Raw genomic sequence first — 17172 nt, forward strand, 5'->3', positions numbered from 1 at the left:
TTTTTTTTTCCTTTTCCTTTCCTTTTATTTCTTAGCTTTTCTTTTCTTTTTCTTAGCTTTTCTTAGGAACACCTGTTAACACCTCTCTTCATTCTTTCAGGGCTACTCTAATAAGATACCATAAATCGAGTAACATAAAAAAACAGAATTTATTCTTTAAACTACTGGAGGATGGGAAACCCAAGAACAAGGCACTGGCAGGTTTGGTGTATGGTCAGTGCCTTTTTTTTCTATGTCTTCAATGTGGCAGAAAGTGTAGGGGATCTGTATTTTTTATAAGGGTACTAATCCCCTCATGAAGGTTCTACCCCCATGTCCTAGGCACCTTCCAAAGACCTCACCTAAAACCCTCACCTTGAGGAGTAAGATTTCAATGTATAAATCTGGGAGAATATAAACAGTCAGCTCATAGGAGGATCGAATGCAACGCTAGGTTTCTACCAAATGCAGCCTGAGATGTGTTTTGTATGTGTGGTTTTTTTGTTTTGTTTTGTTTTGTTTTTGTACTGGGGTTCGAACTCACTTGCAAGACAGGTGGTGGAACCACTGAGTTAAATCCCTGTCCCCTGAGACATGTTTTAAAGGAAGTTAGCCCATGGTATATGTTGAAATTCCAGCACTCTATGGGGCTAAGGAAGGAGAATTGAAAGTTGCAGCCCAACTTAAGCAATTTAGCAAGATCCTGTCTCAAAAAACAGAGAAAGAGGGCTGGGGATTTAGCTCAGTGCTGTCGCTGCCTGCCTTGCAAGCAGAAAGTCCCAAGTTCAACCCCCAGTATGGGAAAAAAAACAAAAACAAAAAAACAAAAAAAAGAAAAAACAAAAAATAAAGCAAAAGAAATCCAGACAACTCTTTTGATGTGGTAGAGTTTTATGTTTTCATTTTCAGTCCTCTCTTAATTCCCCTCTATGTCTCTGTATCCTTGAGATTTCTCCTGTCTCCCCACTTTGAATTCAGGAACTCCTCAAGGGAAAAATCTTGTCCTCTTCCTCAGTTGATCAAGCCTTGCTTTGTACTGACCTCTGTGACTCCCCAGGTGCTTGTCTAAATGACCAGGCAGAACTGCTCTCCACGAGTCCTCTCCCTAACTGAACCTGATATTTCTCCCTCCAGCAGCATTCTAACTTCCCTTGGGGAACTGACTTTCCTAGCTTCAAGTATGTCATTCTCATGACGGCCCATCACGGACTGTCACAGACTGTGATCTGAGACACAACCCATTCCCTTGGCCAAAGTGATTGGTCCAAGGTCAGTATAAGATTTAAACCAGGCCAACAAGGCCCTTCTCTGGAGTTTTCCAGTTTAGTATTGGGAGACAGGAGACTTGTCTCGGGTCATGGAAGCTGGAAAGATGTAACTCTGAGAACCCCTATTACCCATCTGAGAAAGCCACTTAGAGAAAAGTTTAGAAGCAGAAAGAGTTGTGGGAAGAAAGGAGCCAAAGGTGTAGGGAAGGTGGGACAGGTAGGGGAAGGGTAAAAAGGGAAAAGAAAACAATGTGACATAATGAAAAGATAGAAATAAAGTGGCTGTAGATGGGGAGGGGAGGAGGGGGTGAAGGGAGGGCAGGGACAAGGGGAAAAAATGAGAACCAAGACTTGTCATGTAGAGGTACAAGATCCCAACAATGAATGTAACTGTACTGTATCCCTAAAATGTACCAATAAACTCAATTAAAGCTGAGAAGAAAAGAAAGAGCTGTGAAGCTAGTAGCTGAATGTCTGGGATCCCTGTGATTGGTTCCAATCCTGGACTTCCTGTTTACTTTTTTGCTTAGGAGAGTTCAGGGTGGATTTCTGTCACTGTATCTAAAAACTTAATTGTCACTGAAGCACTCCCATTGAGCTTTTCATTCATATGTCTTCACCCTGATGAGCAGTAAAGCTGAAGCTTGCCATGCATCATTTTATCCATTTGGATCCACTGGGCACATTTTTACATTTCAATTTTAACCTGATTAGATATCCAGAAACCCACTGAGCTCTTCATGAATGGGTTGAATGAGAAGGAGTCAGGGGAGGTGAGAAGTGTGGAGAGTTGCTGTGTGAAGATGTAAAGAGACAGGAGGAGGAGGCCTGTGGCGAGAAAAAGAGATCGAAAGACAGGAGAGGGTAGCCCCTAAAATATAGGTGGCCCTTTCAAAATGTTGCCTAGGAGTGATTCTTCAGTAGCCCACCAAAGACCTGTGGTAGGAATCAGGTGACAAACAGGGAAATTGGTGGCTAGGTTAACATTTATTCAGTGCCTAATACATGCCAGAAACTGTACTGGCTGTTTTTTGTATGTTATCTCTTAAAACCACACAGCAAACTCAAAAGTATTAAGTAATTATTAGCCCAAGGTGACAATGGGTTCAGAATTCAAATACAAGTCTATTTGCCTCCAAAAGGAGCTCTCTTTACACAATCACGCTGGCCTGCATCAGATCCGGGGTCTGCAGGAAAGGAGAGAGTGCAGCTAGAGGTGACAGGCCTCAGAACCAGGCAGCGCCAGAGTGACTTCGCTGGCTCTGCCCATGCATGCTCTGCCTCTTTTCTCTGGAGGAGGACATAGGTTCCTGGGGCCTGGGGCCTTACAGCACTTGATCAGAGAGAAAGGAAATATCCCTTTAAAGCTACATGTAAAAACTGAGAAAGTGTTCCCCAAAAGTACTTATGTAAGTAGACATGGACGTGGTCATAGTCTTTTCTCTTGGTCCCCAGAAGTCAACAGGCCCCAGGCTGTTTGCAGTGGAGGGAAAAGTAGAGAACAGTCACTTCGGGAAGACTAGTTGACTCCGGAAGTAGGAAATCTAGTTCCATATTACATAATCTAAAAATGCCCCCACACCTACCCCCACCCCCACGCACAGGAGAAGGAAAGGGGGGAAAAAAACCTCCCAGAAATCACAGTCAAGGCAAATGCAGCGAAATGGCTCATTGGTTACTGTGGCAACCGACTCTTCCCTGCTCCGGCTGCTTATCCCACGATCCCTCTGTCACCCTATTTTTAGACTGGAGACAACGAATGAAAATGGCTTTAAAACATTTTTTTTTCTTTTCTGTGTGATTAAGACATTCGTGACCTTTTGAAAAAGACTCAGAAGCCAGAGCCGTGGTGTCACGGCTGGTTCCTTACGAAGCAATGAAGAGACCCTTGCCGCCTTGAGACCCAGGCCGCCAGGAGGTTCCTGGGTTTCTGACAACTTAAGCAGCAATGAACAAGGAAAAGAACTGTGGGGCGCCTGGACCAGGCCTACAGTGTGGCTACACATGCAAAGTAAGACAGAGAAGCCAAGGTCATTAAACATAAATAAAATAACAGGAATCAGAAGGAGGAAGAGTTTTGAATCCTGTGGTAAGAATGACTATGTAACTCATCCAGAGCTCTGGGCTTCAATTGTTCTCATCCATAAAAGGGAGGGGATAATGGTCTTTCAAAATTTCAGTGACCTTGAAGTCTCTCTAACGCTTTAAAATCTCTGACCAAGACACTTTAAATGTTTGTTTCACCAGCCTTGTAAAGGAGCCAAATGGTGAGCTTTCTGTAGTCCCAAATCTTGTTATAATTTTTTTCAATTATGGTATTTGGGAATTTTATTACAAATAATCTCTATCTTTCTTTCTAAAGGAAAGATATTGTTTTTTAAATTTTCCTTTGCTGGATTTTGGATGTTCCCTACACAAAGAAATGATATATAACTGAAGTGATAGATATGTCAATTATCCTGATCTGATCATTACACATTTTACAAATGCATTGAAATATCATACTGTACTTCATAAATATGCACAATTACTATGTGTCAATTAAAATAAAATATATTTTTTAATTTTTTTGTTTGCTGATGAAAATGAGAAGTGAAAACTGTCAATGTCTTTTCCTCATATAAAACATTGAATGAATGCAACATGCACTTAAGATGTTTTCATCTTAAGAGAAAGATGGCCTTCTGAAATTCAATGAAAAAGAAATTGTCAACTGAAATGCAAAGCAATAGGTTTGCTAGGTGGCAGAAAATAGAACAGAGTTGGAGGCAGGGAGGAGTTGGAGAATGTTCACTGTAGGAGGAGAAAAATCTAAACCAGATAAAAGCCACGTGTTTTATTTAGTAGACACAGCACCATGGTGAAAAGGGTGCTATGCATCCAGAGGAATAGGGAGACTCTGTTTTGAGGCGGCTGCCCATCCTGTACCTGTTCATAGGATTGAATAAGAGTACAATTTCCTCTGTGGGCAGTTGATGCAAAGACTGGCGTACATTTTAGATCAGTGGAGGTCTGGAATGGTTCCCAAAGCCCAGCATGAAAGGGCATTACTGAAACACTGGTAAAAATGCAAATCCTTATACGCAATACTAGTGTGTAATAATCTGATCCTTGGAATCTCCGCCTAACTAACGCCTACTTGCTGTTTTGTTTAAACTTTGATGACTCTTCCAGAAGGAAGGTCTTTCTGATCATTTCGTATCACCGATTGTTTAGATCTCTTTTCATAGGATAGCGTTACATCTGGTTCTTTCATTGATTTCTGTTATACGAGGTATAGTGAAAACATATGGTGATATTGAACTTTCACATTTTTATTATAGTAAAAGAAATGTTACCAACCTAATCCCTCTCAAAATATCCCGTGTCACTCCAAAACATGTTTATCCCATTGTTCTTGCCACTATCTGAAGAAGTTATGGAAGTCTTCTTTCATGAGTGTCTGTAGTTGTGTCATCTGGCTGCCTTAATGTCCTTAACTGGATCAAAAGTTTTGTTATTTTGACTTTGAAGAAGAGCCAGAAGTCTTGTGATGCCAAATCTAGAGAATAAGCTACATAAGGACACACCATAATGTTTTTATGTCGGAAATTGCTCTCAACATTTTGAATTAATTCGGGATATTGAGGCAGCCATTCATATATACTCACAAAAGAGGACAGCCTTCCAGAACAGCTTCAGAAAGTAGCAAGAAAAATGGGATGTGTATTTCAAGTGAGTGTGAGTATTTTAAGGAGGATTAATAGTAGTGTGTCTTTTGCTATAATAATTTTTTATTTAAGCAGTCACTGTAATCACACCCTATATAGGCAACCATTTTTAATGCCTTCCAAACTGGATTCTATAGACTGTAAATCCCATATAGGACATAAGTGGCATCTGACTTATCACTCCACTCCATTCCTAATTACCAATACATGATTTAGCACTCAAAGGGTCTATTGAGTGAAAGAATACTATGAAACATAATTGTACTGTTAAAATTCCCCCCCCCAACTTCACACCCACGTCATGTTTACATCAGAATATGGCCTTATTTGGAAATAGAGTATTCCCAATTAGTTAAGATGAAGTCATGCTAGATTAGAGCAAGTCCTAAGTTCAGTGACTGGTGCCACTGCAAGAAAGCTGTATGAAGACACACAGGGAAGACCATGTAGGTGAAAGAGACAGAAGCTAGAATGGTCCATCTATAAGCAGAGGAACTCTCAGGTGCATTGGCAACCATGAAAGGCTAGGAGGCAGGCAAGGGACACATTCTTCTTGAGGCTCAGTATCTGTAAAAAACCAACCTTACTAATATTGTGATTTTTGCTCTTCTGACTTCCAGAATTGTAAGAATACATAATTGTATTGTATTAAGTTGTCCACTTTGTAGTAATCTTTCACAGCAGCCCCAAAAAATTAATACAATACCTGTTCAGGATCGCTCTTCTTTCCACTTATTACCCCTTTTGTTTTTTCTCCTACTCTGTATCTGGTCATTACCACTAAAATTCCCTTGTTTCTGATCTTAATTGGGCAGTTAAAAGTAATATAAATCCAAGTAGTATTAACAATAAAAGAGATCCATTTCTCATGATCTGGAAAGCACAGAAGCAAAATGGACTTCACTGATAACAAGCAAGGAATCAATTTCTTTCCAGTCTCTCTGCTTTGCCTTCCCAAATATAAGCTTTACCCTACGTTGGCTCCCTCCCATAGTCACAAGATGCTCACACATGACTCCCTTGGCTATAATTTTGTCATCTACTGTATTCTTTGTTTATTTCTGTACAACAAACAACACCAAATACAGTGCCTTAAGACAACAATACTCACCTGTTTTCTTTTGCAGAATTGATGTAATGTAGAATTCTTGACTGACTGGTTTGCTCATGGCATTCTGGCTAGACTTTCTCTCAGGAGGCTGCAACAAAATATCAGTTGCATTTCAGATACTGAAAATTTTCCAGTGTTGGAGAATCCCCTTCCAAGGTGATCACCCACAGATTGTTAAAGGCAAGTTGGTTCCTGTCACTGTGGGTTTCTCTACAGGGCCTCAAAGGTCTTTATGGCTTGATATTTGGGGCCGGGGATTTAGCTCAGTGGTTCTGTTGCCTGCCTTGCAAGCACAAGTTCCTGAGTTTGATCCCTGGTACCAAAAAAAAAAAAAAATCATGAAGACGGACAGGCTTAGAATGACTTGATACTTGGCTTTCACCAGAACAAAAAATCCAGGAAAGCCACAAAATCACATATCATTACATCCATAGTATTCTGTTGCTCACACAAATCAGCCTTGTCAACATAGAAGACTACACAGCCACAGACACCAAGACCATCTTAGGTGCTGGCTGCTTCAACTGTGTGCTAAATAAGCAGCTTTGTTTGGCTTCCTATAGTTTTCTTAGATGCACAAAGAAACTTTGCTCCCAGAAGACTACAGAAAACTTTCTTCCTATCAATTGGCCCATCCTCAAACTAGAAATTGTCACTAGAGCTCAAGATTGGACTAAAATAAGTATGAACTACATACCCCACTATTTGGCCCACTCAGAATAGATGGGTAGATTCTAGAAGGAAGAAGGTGTTGAGGTGAGTAACATTAACATAATTGTTCACTAAAACAAACAACTTGATCCTGGGAACTTTTATTTCAATAGACATTCTAGTATATTTGTTGAAGAAATAAAGAATATTTTTTTAAGAATAACAATCACAAAGCTGGGCATGGTGGCGCAGGCCTATAATCCCAGCACTCAGGAGGCTGAGGCAGGAGGATTGCTATGAGTTAGATACCAGCCTGGGCTACATAGTGAGTTCCAGGTGAGTCTCAACTACAAAGTGAGACCCTGTCTCAAAAAAAAAAAAAAACCAATACCAAATGTCCAATCAGCATTTACATGACCCTCAATATCTGCTTTTCCTATAAAATTTTGATATTGTTTTATTGTTTTTTTTTACTACACTGTAGTAAAAAAAAGTATTTGGTAGATGTCTCTTAGGTCTCATTTAATATATATGTTTGTCCTCTATTTGTTTTTTCTTGCAATTTATTTGTCAAAGAAACCAGCTCATTTAGTCTATATACTTTCTCAGTCTGAATCTCACTGACTACATTCCCGTGGTGTCATTTAACATGTTCCTCTGTCTCTTGTCTTGCTTACTTTTTGCTATTAATTTTATTGATACACTTTTGATATACATAATGATCACATTTATCATATGGAATTTGCACCTGTACATAATACACCTTGATTCTTTTTATCCATTCCTCTCCCCTTCCTGCAACCCTTCTCTCACTCCCCATTTACAAAAGCTTTGTTTCCATTTTTTGCTTTTATTCATTTTTGTTTCTTTTTCCCTTTTTTCCCTTCCCTCTCCTCTCTCTCTTGTTCCCTTTCCCATTTGAACATTTTCTTGCTATTTCCCAATATTGATTATACATTTTGGTCCTTATTTACCCTTTTGGTTTCTCACACAGAAGAAACAATCTATATTTAATGATACTTAAACATGTATGTCCAATTTATTTCATTTAAAAGTACAGTCTCACCAGGCACAGTGGGGCACACCTGTAATCCCAGCACTTGGGAGGCTGAGCTAGAAGGATCACTGGGAGTTCAAGACCATCCTGGGCTATACAGTGAGTTCCGGGGCGGTCTGCACTACATAGTAAGACCCTGCCTCAAAAAAAAAAAAAAAAAAAAAAAGTATGTCTCAAGGTGCATCATTTACCTAAAAATAGCTCAAATTCATCCTTCTTTATGGCAGAGTAGTCCTCTACTGTATATAAAAACCACACTTTCTTTATCCATTAATCTATTGGTGGGCATCTGGGCTGTTCCTAAGACTGGCCTATTACAAATTATGCTGCTATAAATATGGGAGTGCAAATATTGCTATTGTATGATGTTTTTAACTCTTTCAGGAAGATACCAAGAACCTGTCTTGCTTAAAACTGGAAGTTACAGATACAGGTTTCATTTGACTCACACTTGTTTTCTGCTGAAGGATAGAAAGGTTTGATTTTGTCTTTCTAAGAATATTCTGCTTATGGTTCTGTGTATGGCAACCTGAATTTTAACAAATCATAGTCAATATATGTACACTCTTTAAGTAAGTTGTCTCATTACCAATGTTCATGAAATTTTACACTATCAGAATTAACTGGGAAGACTTATTTAACCAGACTGTTAGGCCCCACACCCAGAGTTCTTGGTTTAGCAGATATGAGATAAGGTCCAAGAATTTGCACCAATAACAGCTCTCTGATGACACTGATGTGCTTGGATCCGTACTTTATGAACCTTTCTTTTAGAACACAGTGGCTTAGAGAGAAGCTCTGACAGTAGAATACCTCAGAATTTTGATTCTTCCACATGCTAGATGAACAGCCTTGAGCCCTAAGTCAATTTCCTCATCAATAAAATAGGATCCATACTAATATAGCTGGATATGGTGGCACAGGCCAGTAATCCCAGCATTCATCAGGAGGATGACTTCAAGTTTGAAGCCAGCCTGGGCTACACAGTGAGTTCAAGGTTAGCCTAAGCTGCATAGGGAGACCCTGTCTCAAAAGGTCAATCAATAAATAAATAAACAGTGTTGAAATGACTAATAATGTAATAATGTAAACTTTAGTATGAAGCCCTATAAACAGTCAGTATTCAATAAATCATGGTGACAGTGATAGTAATAATCATAATTATCATTACTGATATTGTTAGTACTTTGTGATCAGGCCATAAGAAATGGCTACATTTGCACCAATACTTAGGAGCCATCTAGGACATCTGAAGGTAGGAGTCCAGGACACTTGGAGATAGGACACTTGCTCAACATGTGGTTGTGAATTATTTCAAAGGGGAAAGTAGGACAATGACGAATAGTTCTATTTTCTCTTTAGAGCTAAAGGTATTAGTCCAAATGCAGCAGTGAAGAATCCAAACACCACATCTACCATGTGGACAGCTAAGTGACCTCTCCCAAAATCACAGATAAAGGGACTCATCTCTCAACCAACAACAGAACTGTTTTAACATTGAGTGTGCAGACCAGAAATTCAGACAGATAAGAAAAATTAAAAATAAGAGGATAGCAGTATCTATTATCATGACCAACATCCCAAAGATTCACTGCATAGATATTTTTTAGAGTTCAGCTCCAAGAAGACTCTTGTCCAATATGTCTGTAACATTATATCTGAGAGCCACATAATCCAACCTGTTTCCTTTTTTGCCCTAACTACTAGGTCTTGTAGTTAAAGGTTGACATTTTCCTTAATGTGGGTTTTCTGGAGTGATTCTTCAGTGCCTTTCATTGCTAGATCTTTTCCTTGCATTTCTACTTCACTGATTTTAAAGGATTATGGTACATTAAATCATGTTTTCAAAGTAGACGAGGTAAAAGCAAAACTGCAGATGAGTGAACAAACCTACCAAGTTTTTTTAATTCATTTATTTTTAATATTTTGCCAAAGTACCCATAAAGCTTTTTAGTTTAAGACGTAATCCTCAAATTAGTTTTAGACTTACAAAATACAAATCGAGCTGCCAAGAGTTAGTTAGAATGCCTTATATTATGAATTTTCCTGACTGTGCTTTTATTGGGGGTTTAATCAGAGACCATTGTAAGAGTTTCTAATTTGGATTCTAAGCATTTGACATTATTAAACAGCTGAATGAAAGAGAACAGAGGGTTGCAAAGTAGAAAATACATTTATTTTTAAATTGAATAACATTATTATAAATGTAATAATGCTGAATGCTAAGAAGCATTAGGCAGCCCTTCCAGTTCCTTCTTCATGAAGTCTAAACAAAACTGGAGAAAAATTTCTGAGAAGCCATGTGGGTTAAATTCTTGGTGTCCACCTCAAGGCAGTTCCTGGGAATAGGAGGCAGAAACTCCAAGGTACAACAGAAACAATGTCTGAAGGCTGTGCTGGTGGCTGTGCCACTGGGTTTGCCCTGGGAGCGTCAGCGACTGGGGTCAGTCACAGGCCAGCACTGCACAAACACACTTGTCATCTGAATGGGCCCAGAACTGCGGATGTGGGCCATGGAGAACAACAAAGATGTCTCACCCAACTCTTCTTGAGTGAGGCTCATCCTGAAGAGACAGGAGCAGCGCTCTGAGAACACTTAAATCCTCAGAGACCCAGATTCACCCCTGCTCTGTGGGTGGTCTGCACGAAGGTAAAGACTTAGGCACCACAGTAAAGGACGACAAACATACCTTCTACAACAAAAGGCAAGCTGTCAACGTCCAATCCTCTTTCCTGGCATCATCTGGTGTTCAATTCCATTAGAGGATTTACAGTAGAAAAATTCTCAAAAATAACTTTAATCATTTTAACCTTTAATTCACAAAGCAAACGTTTGTCGCCCAGTGTACAGCCAACAATGCGTGGCAAACCAGAGAAATACAATGCAAAAACCAGCAGCTAACTTGAGAACAGTTGAGCAATCCTTTGCCCTGAGGAAGGCTACCTGCATAGTTCTCTCTGCTGAGCAGAGCCTCGTCCACCCTTCTAGTGTTGCTATGTGCAACAGAATGACCCTCTGGGCTTATTTGGTGACTAAAGCAGAGCACACAGGGGCAGCTTCATAGCTAATTTTCCAGCTTTGGATGTGAGCTTGAGAAATACATCTGAGAGAAAGAGAAGCCCGGAAAGCTAAAGCAAGCGCATTGCATCTCCTGCTGCTCACAGCACTGGGATAGTGGGGAGCTGATTGTCTTCGCTCCTGTCACACCACCTCTACACCAAACACAGTGCTTCATTCTAACGGGAATTTCTCCTGAAATGGTAATCCTGCTGAAGTGTCTGCTGATGAGAGACCAGTTACAGCCTTTCTCCTGGAAATATCTGGATTTCCCAAGAAGTCTCTTGTAAACTAAAAAACTTCTAACCCCCCAAATCAGCCAAGTTTGGAATTATTTGAGAAAGAATTTATCACTCACCTGTGAGAGAGATGTTTTTCTAAACACACCTCAAATTATATTGTCCACAGTAGAAAGGATTTCAAATAGCTCTGCTCAGGTCAGCCTTCAGGATACAGATTATTCAAGGGACAGCAAATGATAATTTCGGAGGAAAGATCCCTATCTCTAACCGTGAGCAATACAAGAAGAACTTATGTAAGAATTATCAGTATTAGGAAGAGAATTTCTTTCATCTAATATTTGAAGTGATATCAAGGGTGGGTTGATTCAACTTGACAAATGTCCAGGAAGATTCTCTTAGGACCTTTACCATGATATACTAGAGTATACAGAAAATAAGTAAGATATAATGCCTACCCTAAAGGTACTCAGTGTGGCTGGGGAAATGGACACCTAAACAATAATTCAATATAGCCCATGCTTTAATAGATTTTGTGCAAAGCAAAATCATCAAAGACTAAAGAGTGGAGAAAGACACTTCAAATATCTGAAGGTATGGAAGAGACATCTTTACTCCAGAAATGTTGAGGTTTCATGTGTAAAAAATGTAATTAATATGTTTTCAGTACATAAGGAATACATTCATTGTGAGTAACTGGCACATGGACATGACACATCTTGATTCTTTTTACATCCCTTTCTCCATTCTCCTCCCATTTTCCCAACATCTCTTGGTCCCTTTTTCATTTACAAAAGATCTATCTCCCTATTCCCTATTGTCTCTCTTTTTCATATGAAATTTTTTAATTAAAAAAAATTTAATGAGGATAGTTGTACTAGAGGTAGAGAAGAAATGGAGAAATGAAGCAAAAATGAGATGTGTAATTTAAGTATGTTCTATTGCAAAAGATTTTTGCTTTTGCCTTTTTAACTAGAAGCCATTTCAGACAGATGCAGAATCATAACTGTATCACAAGAATACAAATAAACAGAGTGTGGAAGATGATTGTGTGTGTTAATATTAGAATTTAACGTCAATGAAACCTGGGTCATTCAACACACCTAGGGTAAGGGCCAAGAAACCGGAGGTGAATGGGAAAAGAAAATGACTATATAGAAGGAAAATTAGATAAAAGCACTACTGAAAATTTCAGTAGAAGTGGAACTAAGGCAATAGCACAAAAGGCAGAGCTACAGAAGTAGATGATTTATTAACAAAGCTACTAAGTTTCTGCATCGAGGATAATTCTGAGGTGTAAAGACTGAAATTTAGAGTAAAGTAGGAAGCACAAAGGATGAGGAGTTGAGAGACGAGATTCTAGTTACGGATGCACTTCTAACAAATAAGAGACCTCTGTGGACCTCCTCTCTGAGGAGGTGAGGTATGTTTGAGGCTCTTTAAATTTCCTTCCACCTCATTTTTTTAAATTTTATTGAGTTTATTGATACATTTTAGGGATACAGTACAGTTACATTCATTGTTGGGACCTTGTACCTCTACATGGCAAGTCTTGATTCTCATTTTTTCCCCTTACCCCTGCCCTCCCTTCACCCCCTCCTCCCCTCCCCATCTACAAACCCTTTATTTTCATCTTTTCATTCTCTCACATTTTTTTCTTTTCCCTTTTTGTTCTTCCCCTACGCATCACACCTTCCCTACACCTTTAGCTCCTTTCTTCAAATTTCTAAATGTCAGTAATCTTATTAGAATCTTATGCATTGTTGCAGAATCTTCACACCAGGGAAACTATTTGGTATTTACACATGTGGGACTTATTTATTTCACTTAGGAGTATATCTTCAATATGTATCCATTTTCCTATGAATAAATCTATTCTCTCGCTCTTTGTGGCTGAGTAATATTCCATTTTATAGAAAAACCACAACTTCTTTATCCAGTTTCCAACGGATGGGCAAATAGGCTGTTTCCAAGATTTAGCTATTACAAACTGTGCCGCTATAAACATGGGTGCACATACTTCTCTGTGATATGTTTCTTTTAGTTCCTTTGGAAAGATACCCAGCAGAGGGATGGCTGGGTCAAATGGAACCTCCAGTCCAAGCTCTTTGAGGTATCTCCATATTGATTTCCATAGTGGTTGCACCAGTCTGCACTCCCACCAACAATGGAGGAGGGTTCCTTTCTCCCCACAACCCCGTCAACATTTGTTATTGTGTGATTTCTTGATAGCAGCCATTCTTTGAGGGGTGAGGCTTCCACCTCATTTTTAAAAATACGGTACAGCTGAAGTGTGGATAAAATACTCATTCATCTCATTTTAAGATATTGAACACGTACAGCACATGTACCAGGCGTGTGGGAATATGAGAACAAGGAGCTCACACTGCAGCAGGTGAGACAGTCCGATGAGATGAGAAAGGGCATAGTAGTGCTTGAGGTGCTGTTAATTTGGCTTTGAGCATTGTAGTAGTGGTCCCCTTTGCTTCCTATCTTGGGTGTTCACACCTTTCTATGATTTTCTCCCATAGTGAACCAGGGTTGTTCTACTTGACCAATAATGTATATAGAAATGATGGGAAATCTCTTCCAAGATTATTATGTTATAAACTACTGCAGCTGCAGTCTTGAATAACTCCCTCCATCCATCTGCACCCATGTTAGTATTTCAGTGTCTCCTCTTCTCTTCTCTTCTCTTCTCTTCTCTTGCTCTTGCTCTGGAAGAAGCCAGCTTCTGTGTGTGAGCATCCCTATGGTAAAGAGCTAAGGCCTCCGGCCATCAGCCACTGGGAAATGAGGCCTACCACACATCACACGAGTGAGCTTAAATACTCACATTTTCCTGTCCCAGTGGAATCTCAAAATGACTGCAGCCCTTGCTCAACAGTTTGATTGCAACATTGGGAAGGGGCCCAGCCAGATACCACTCCCGTTTCCAACTTTCAGGAACTATTTGAAATCCTAAGGCTCTGTGTTTTTAAGCTGCTAAATTCAACGGAGTGCATTACACAGCAATAAGTAACTCTTCCAAGTATCCCCACACATATGAATTTTACTGTTTGAGATGTTTAAGAGTTAATACATGTAGAAGTTAGAACTGAGGTTGACAGAAGTTAAGATACGTCTCAGTAGAGCCGGGAGTAGAACCAACATCTTAATGTTCATGCTCTTCTCACTCTACTCCGCTGCCTCCCCAATATGGAGTAATTTCATAGATAAAGATATAAAGCCCAAATGGATTAAGTAATTTTCTTAAGATTCTACAACAGGCAAGTTGCTGAGCCTTTGCACTAACCTATCGAACATGACTGTTTATAATAATCTTTCCCCTACTCTCAGGCTTCACTGACCTTGAGATAATTAGCTGACTGGAGATTAAAAGAAACCAGAGCTGTCCTTAAAAGCTAAGCTGGGGTGTTTGCCTCAGGCCTTCCCGTTCTAGGTGAGATCTGTATGAGTGGTTTGTACTTAACAAGTTTTCCATTTACTCAATAAGGTATTTTTTCTTTTATGACATCTATTTAAGCAAAATGTGGGGGTTATACGAAATCCAAAATGGTTGGATTTAGTAATCTCATTAGAAACAAAAAACAAATATGATGAACAGTTACAATGAAATCAGTGTATGTCTGCCTACTAAACAGGGGAGGAATCTATACAAGTATTTAAAAAGAATCATAGACTCCAAAATCTGAAAGAATGAAGGAAATCCACTGTTCTCTAATAAAATCATACCCCACCCTCAGGCAATGGAATTGAGACCTAGAAACTTCTACTCATTGGTTAAAAGTTGCCTTCTCCCCCAAGGCGATCCCATTCATTACCACTGCAAATACTACCAGACCCCAGGTTACACTGCTTTCTCCTTTATTGTTTTGGGTGTGATGTGGTTGTCAGGCAAAGGAATATGAAATCTATTGCTATAAATTGAAGGTTTTTGAGCTAAGTTTACATCAGAGATCAGAACTCAGGCAGGAGAGTTAGTGGTCCACACCCCCTGATTTGTCTCAGGTCCATTGAGCAGGGCTGCCACCTTGTGACAGGTGTGGGCAGCAGGCCCTCTGAAGCAGGAGGCTGAGACTGGAAGTCGTTATGTATGGGTAGGCAGGAGGCCATACCACCTAAAGTGCCCAAAATTGTTAGATATCAAAAACGAAGCAAATGGAAATAAAGTGTTTGTAAATGGGGAAGGGCAGAGGGGGTGAAGGGAGGGCAGGGACAAGGGGAAAAAATGAGAATAAAGACCCATCATGTAAAGGTACAGAATACCAATAATGAATGTAATTGTATTGTATACCTAGATTGTACCAATAAACTCAATAAAAATTTTTTTAAAAATTAAAAAAAAAAATGAAGCAGAGTAAGGCCAGCTAGTACTGGGACAACAGACTGCCAAGGAACACCAGGTTCTTGGTTTAAAAAGAAATAATGGGGGCTGGGGATTTAACTCAGTGTTTCTGCTGTCTGCCTCACAAGCACAAGGTCCTGAGAAAGGGAGCTTAGCAGTGCTTGACTGACTGGTAATTAATAGTGTTTTAATACCTATGTAAGTCATCTTTTTGTTATGATAACAAAAATACCCGAGGCAGCAGACTTTTAAAAGAAACAGATTTATTTAGCTCACAGTCTTGGTGGATGGAAGTCTGAATAGTGTGATGCAGGCTCTGACAAGCCCCCCACCACGGTGTGACATCATGGAGGGACTACACATGCACCCATTTGTGTGGTCACTCTCCCTCTCCTCCAGAGCCAGCAGAATTCAGTTGTGGGGGCTCCTCCTAAATGTCCTAATCTAACCCAGTCAATTCCCACAGGCCCACCTCTTAACACCAAAGTTGCATTATGTTTCAACTCTCTCAATACATTTAACCTGTAACTTTAGGGCCCCTACGTGGTTCGGGAAGACAAATCACATTCAAACCATAGCACTAACTTATAGGGACCCTCGTTCTATTGTGGTGAAGAGATGGTTGAGATAAATGTGGACACTGTAAGAAGATCAATATAGGTTTTCAATATTTCTAGCTATCTGGCTTTGTGGTTATAAAGTCACAATAAAAATATAAGAAACTATATATACTTTCACCCAAGCATGTATTTACTTTCAAAGAGGATTGAGACAATGCCCAGCAAAGGTAAAATCAGAAAACTAAGGAGCAATGAAAAAAAACGAGTTACGCATGTTCCAGTTGGTAAGTAGTCAATAAACTGTCTCTAGCTCTAGAGGCCCCAGCGGCACCTTGACCTTACTATGCTCCAGAAGGTGTTGTTTGTTTTCTCCTTCATACCTGTCCTTCCCAACATATTCAGTGATTGACACATTACACCACGATTTACCCACTTAAGCCCAAAGACAAGGCGCCATCTCTGACTTTCCTTTTCTCCTTTCCGACCCCTCAATCAAGTGCAATCTTGTCTGTTCTTCCTCCTGTATAGCTCACTGATCTGTGTCTTCCCCTTCACGTTTCCTAGGCCAGCTGTGATCTAGAGTATCATTATCTCTCTCTCCCCTACATCAACCATGGTTCTTGAAACTGACAAGCGTCTCTCGAGGCAAGTGTTCCATGGCTATACCGGTCAAGGTCATGACAGGAAGCTGGATGTCTGACTCCAAAGTACTTATTGAATATACTTCCAGGACAGGACTCTCTACACAGGTATGAGCAGGCTGAGGGAACCAGCAAGGAGTGTGGATGCTTCCCGAGCCTGGCAGTAGAAGAAAATCACTGCCATGTGTAGCCATGGGGGCCATGGGAGAACTGGAGCTGTGGAACCCAGAGTGAGCTATAGCCACAAAAAATGGACCACCTGTACCCAACACAAAATAATAAATATGTTATTCAGCTTGATTGATGCAATGTACACATACCTTAAAATAACACATTGTATATGAAAATTAGTTATAATATTTGTCAACTTAAAACTTTAATAACAAGTAAATAAGAAAAGGGACCTCCTGTCAGGCATAGTGGTGCATGTCTGTGATCCCAGCATTAGGAAGCTGAGAGAGAAGGACTGTTATGAGTTTAAGGCCACCCTGGCCTACATAGTGAGATCCTGTCTCAAAAAAAAAGGCGGGGGATGAGGAGGAGAGGAGAG

This window comes from Fukomys damarensis, unplaced genomic scaffold (genome assembly GCF_012274545.1).
Source record: "Fukomys damarensis isolate Sample0158 unplaced genomic scaffold, DMR_v1.0_HiC HiC_scaffold_19, whole genome shotgun sequence".
Taxonomy (NCBI): domain Eukaryota; kingdom Metazoa; phylum Chordata; class Mammalia; order Rodentia; family Bathyergidae; genus Fukomys; species Fukomys damarensis.